We start from the raw sequence: 6,000 nt of genomic DNA, 5'->3' as shown, positions 1-6,000 counted from the left end.
TCATTACAGTAGCACCCCAGTTTTAGGTACCAAATTATTTTAATTATGTATGGCTGTGTAACAAATTACCCAAGCTTAGTGATCTAAAACAACAGTTACTTATCATTGTCATCATCATTATCATCATTTTATGTTTTGGGGTCAACTGAACCAAGCTGGGAAAGTCTCAATAGGATTTTGCATATGATGGAAATCAGGTGGCAGGGTCTGGAATCATCTCAAAGACTCCCTCAGGCATATCTGGCTATTGATGCTTGCTGTCAACTGGGACCTCTGTGGGATCTGTTAAAATAACACATGTGACTTCGTCATGTGACCTGGCCTTCATAGCAGAGGACAGTTTACAAGAACAACAGTTCCTGAAGAGAAACCAAAGGAGTCTATACAGTCTTTTCTGGTGTAACCTGGAAAATCTTGCAGTATCACGTTTTCCTGCATTCCATTCTTCAGAAGCAAGTCTCTAGGCCACACGTATTCAACAGGAGAGGAATGAGGCTCCACCTTTTAATAGAAGACATATGAAGGAGTTAGAAGACATGTTTTACATCACCACTCTGCCGCATGAATTTGAAAAGTACCAAATTGAAAACAGTTCTTGGAACCTAAACATTAAGCATCCTTTTCAGCTAGTTCCTGACCACTCCACTGCATGGACTGCTACAAACCTGGAGTCTCAAAGGGCTGAGGATAGCTGCAGAGCTCCTGTCTCAGCTCCAGTGGAGAGCTCCAGGTATTAGCTGGCTCCCTACATCCTGCATCCTCCACCTGTGTCCAGGACCACTTGCCTATTTTTCACCATCCTCACTGCAGGAAATCTTTACAACCAGAAGATCCCCCTTGGTCCCCGGATCTTAGCTAGCCAGGCACCTCCAGTGCTGAGCTGTACATCAAGTTAGCTTGCTTTGTGGCTTGGCTCTGATCCTGAATATTTATTCCTCTTGTTTTCAGGTGTCTAGGCCCAGCATTGGGCAGGGGCTACAGGAATCAGGTTCTTGTCTTCCCTCTCATTACTTGCCTGCTTTCCTGCCTGCCAGCCTCAAGTGTTTTAAAGACAAACTCTCCATCTGAGCCCTGTTCCTCATGGCTAGGGACTCCGTACACTACTGCCAACATACCCTCACCCTGCCTTCCACCTACCTGCCAGGGTATTGCTCACCTCTGGCCCTTTTACATGCCAACCACCTGCCTGCCTGGACCTCCATCTTCAACCTGTTGCCAAAGACCCTGGACAGCAGATTCTGCCACCTTTTTGGACTTCCCAGCTGCTGGGATCTTCTCCAAAAGACTGTTTGTTCTCCAGGTCTGGCCCTCTCCCACTATATCTAGTTCCTATTTCTGACATGTACCAAAAAGCATTTGACTTTCTCTCTGGCTGCTACTTCCTCCTTTTCACTCCTATGATCCATGCCCAGTGAGAGCCATGGAATCAATTAAGAAAAAAAAAAAAAAATTCATTATGCTAGGAAGTGTTAACTTTGCTGCTTCCGTTAAAAACTTACATGGCAATTGACTGGATTTTGCCATTACACAATGTAGACACGTTTAGAAACATCATATTATGCGTGATAAATATTTACAATTTTATTTGTCAACTACAAATTTAATTAATTAATTAATTAATTAAAAATCTTACCTGGTCTCCAACTCCTTCATCTTCTCTATTGCTTAATCTCTAAGAAACCCGTCTGCTCAAGCCTTCCTGGTGTTCCTTTCCTTTGGCTTTCTCTTGGCTACCAAGACCTGCTAACTCCATGCGTATGGCCCAGTGCCCTGTATTTCAAATCCTGGCTTCTCTCACAATTTAGCAGTTATCTGCCCCTCAACACTCAGACTTCATCTTGCACACTCAGCTTTCTGGCCCTGCCTAACCAGCCTCACAAGCTGCCACATACATCTGGTTGGGTTTTCTTTTTACATCTGGAGAAGAGGGGAGCAAGATAAATTAATCTGCTTCTGTAGTATAAAATCTATTTATGTTATTTGTACATAATGCAAATTTTTAAATGAGCAGCAGACAATAAAATATTTGCTAAATTTTTCTTGACTTCCTTTCCACTTAATGGAAGCTTGAGAATTTGATTCTAGATTTTTAAGATTTTTTTTCCCTAAACTTGCTAAAACTGGCACAAATTTTTGATGGGGAGAATAATATGGTTAGCATGTTTATAAATTAACAGTCAAGGAGGTGTACAAACCCAGAATTACTCCCACAGGAAGCAAGTTGCTGGCTCTGACATCCCTTCTCTTTCTTAGCTTGCCAGAAACAGATGTTGACAGTTCCTTCATTTGGGGAATATATCCAGAAGGATGAATATTACCCTTGAGAAACACAATATACTGTACATGACTTCGTATAAGCAAAGAAGTAGTTTATTTAAGCCTAGAGAAAGTACATACTGACAACTTGTACAAAGAAAGGAAAGAATGCCATAAAGCAGACTCAAAGCTTAGCCAGGCCTCAGCTTCATGGAAGTTTTCTAGGCTAGTTGAAAGGGGCAATTGATATAGTGCTTAGAGGGCCATAGATGGACTCAGACCTGAGACCAAAGTCCCTTCCACACAAAGCCAGTAGTCTCTGAAAAGTGAAAAATATCAGTCACCCAGCTGGCTATTTTGCCCACATTTCACAAAGGAGTCCAAATTCTTTTAACACATATAAATGATAATTAATCCATTTTCACTGAAATCTAAAGGTATTTACAAGGAGCCTCTCATTTACCCAACATGGTATGTGCTATATTTGCATATGTGCATAAAAATGGTATCTGACAGTTTCTATTTTCAAAGACTTCAAAATAATTGTTAGATTCTGAAAAATAAGAAGTCTGGTGAATAAAATGAAACTAGTTTGGCTAATTTGTCTACTGGTACATACAAAACAGCCTACATTTTAATTATAAGGCATTCTTAGAACAGCTAGCTTTTTTTTTTTTTTTTCTTTAGTGCAGCATTCCTGGTTTTGCTGGGGGGTTCACATAACTGTCATGCAACTCACAGAAATGTATGTGTCTGTATTGTTGAATGAATGGAGCCAGATATTGGGAAAGAAATGGGAATAGCTTGGAGATTCCAATAGATGGGGACAGAGTTGAAGCCATCAGAGCCCAGTGGTATGCAGCAATCAGAGCTGGGATGACTCCCTTTGAACAAAAATGTCATGCTGACCTGGTGGAGAAGATGGCAGGATATAAACCCAGCAAGTGGTTATCTGGCAGGCACTATCAAAAGAAAAGAGTCAATATGTAATCAGGGTGACCTGAAACCGCCAATCACATACCACTGTCTTCAGGGACACAAGATTCTAGTATTTTCAAATATGCAAACACTTTGCTTCTCTCTCATCAAGCAGGTGATTTTTGAGCATCCTGCTGCCAGCAGGCCCCTCATATAACCTGTTCTGGGACACTGAGCTGCTGGTCTGTGTGACTTTGATGCAAGTGAACAAAGCCCTACCTGGTATTTGGTCGTGACATTTGATGGTCATTAAGACATGAATCATATTGTTTCAAATATATCATATGTTGAAAGATCAAGAAGCTTTTCTGACTAGAAGTTTTGATAATTTTATTGCTTTACAGAGAATTACCTAAGAATAAGTTCTGCCTAATATTTTCAGCTGCCAGTGACTTGGTTCTGGGTCACCACAAAGTCAATACTATTGATTATGTTGTTAAAATAATGACAGAAAGGAAAGTCATAGCTTATAAAATCCTGGATATGATTAAAACTAGTAATCCTATTTTCACGAACCTCTTGTGAGAAAATAATAATAGTGCAGCAAACTTTTATGTAAGAAGAGGTTTGTAAAGACATGATGATAGTGAAAAACTTACATAAAATGTAACTGGTTATATAAATGAGAAAAGAGAAATTTTAAAAAAGGATTTTAATTTCAGAAAAAGAGTCTCACAATACAGTGTTAACTGATAAAAGCAGATCATTAAGTTGTATTCATTCAACAAATATTTATTGAGGGCCAATCATGTGACAACGTTCTAGATCTGGAAGGGTTACCAGAGGGGAAAAATTTCTTCCCACATGGAGCTAACATTCTGAAGGTTTAAAAATGTTCTTTTGACTATGTAAACAATAAACAAGAAATAAATAAACTAAGTAAGCATGAAAAAGAAAGTAGAAGGGGACTAGACACTCCAGGAACCTCCCTCTGGTATCCTTTTACCATTTTTGTGTGCATCATTCCCATTTGCTTTCCTTCTCAAAAGCAGCACCCGCATCTCTGTTGAAATGCTGCTTTCTGCCTGAATGAAGAGCCTGTCTTGCTAGAAGTGCCTGGAAGGTACTTACCCCAGGGATGGTTTTCAACTGCACTGATGAAGGCATGGTATGAATACCCATTTCCCTGGCCCATATTGGTATATTCCTCTGTCTCCTGTGGATCAAGCCAGTTACCTCTGTATCACACTGTTCACTACATACCTTTGGTTTGAGGGAGCCAAAGTGACACTAACATATGAACAAGGATGCACACTATTAGATAACTTACATTTATGGAGTGCCTTTTATGTTTCAGCTTGTATTTATTTACTTTTGCTCTGCTGGAGATCAAACTCAGGGCCTTGTGCATGCTAGGCAAACTCTCTACCACTGAGCCATACCCTCATCTCCTATGTTTCACATTTTAATATGAATCATCTCTTAGTTTTCATAGCAATGATTGAGATAAGCACTATTATCCTTTATAGTGTAGATGAATATGAGGCTATGGGTTTCATTTTTTTCCCTTATTCTTCTATGTCTTCTCCAGTTTTCTACCAAGCTATGTATTACTATTATAAGCAGAGGGTCCAGGAGTACCTGTTTTTTTGGGTGCTGACATTTTGTTTTTTGGGTGATGCAAAGATGCTCTCTGGTAGCTTTAGTGCATTCATAACTGCTTTTATATTTGAATGTAATTCTTTGTCAACTGACAAATGATGAAATGATCACACTGTCACCAAGGATGTCTCTTAATCTCTACCAAAAAATTTGCTATGAAAGTGAGCAAAAAGCATTCAACTGGGTTTCTGCTATTGCCTCTGAAATTTGTTTCATTATCTGGACTTTTTGTTCCACCTAATTTAATCTTCCTAAGCCACCTTATTTAAAAATATTATCCTTTTACTCATTTTTCTTATTTCTCTTTTTGTGTCCAAATTCAGATATAATAATTAATGTCTCTGGACTTTGTGCCACTTTTCTATTAGGTTTAAATTTTTCTAAGATTATGGCATTTTCATAAGAAGTTTATGAACCCAACCTTCACTTGTCAAAGGTCAATATGTAGCACTTTCTGATCATAATCTCTTGCTCTTCATGCCTTCCATGAGGCCAGAAGGAGAAAAGAACTATAACTGAAATGGAACTACTTCCACGTTCATGTACACAGCTTTTCTGCACTGACTTCAAATAAGACGACAGTCAACCCAGAAAGTGGCTCTTTCTAATATTTCACAGCACCAGTGATGAATTTGGACCAGAAGCAGCTCTTTGCTCTCTTCTTGTTAGTATCATGACCAGAAGTTCCTGAAGATCTATATTACTGAAATTTTGGTCACATGGAACAGAAAACTAACTTTAAACAGTTTAGATGAAAGGAGCATTTACAGCCTGGTGAAATGTAAGGAAATTTCAAATCACCAGCCGGGAGGAATGGAAGGGATGTGTTAGCCTCACAAATGCCCCCTTGAGTGAAGGGAAATCTACAGTATTTTGCAGCAATTCTAAGAGGTTTGTTGGTACGTGGTATTTTCTTTGAACATATCTTTTCTCTGTATTTTTTAAGTGTGCTTATTATAGGCTGTGTGTAGTTTGACTTTGCTTTATTAGCCATTAAAACATTTTCTTCTTTAAATTTTAGAATTTACATCCTTTATATTTAACCAAATAGCAATTTTTTTTTGCTTTGAATCTTCCATCCTGATATTTATTTTTTATTTTCCCATCTGTTCTTTGTTATTTTTCTCTTCCCTTATAGCCCTTCATTCGAAAATTATATTGTCT

Source organism: Sciurus vulgaris (assembly GCF_902686455.1).
Source record: "Sciurus vulgaris genome assembly, chromosome: 5".
Lineage (NCBI taxonomy): Eukaryota > Metazoa > Chordata > Mammalia > Rodentia > Sciuridae > Sciurus > Sciurus vulgaris.
The sequence above is the reverse complement of the archived record's forward strand: the minus strand, read 5'-3'. Positions refer to the sequence as shown.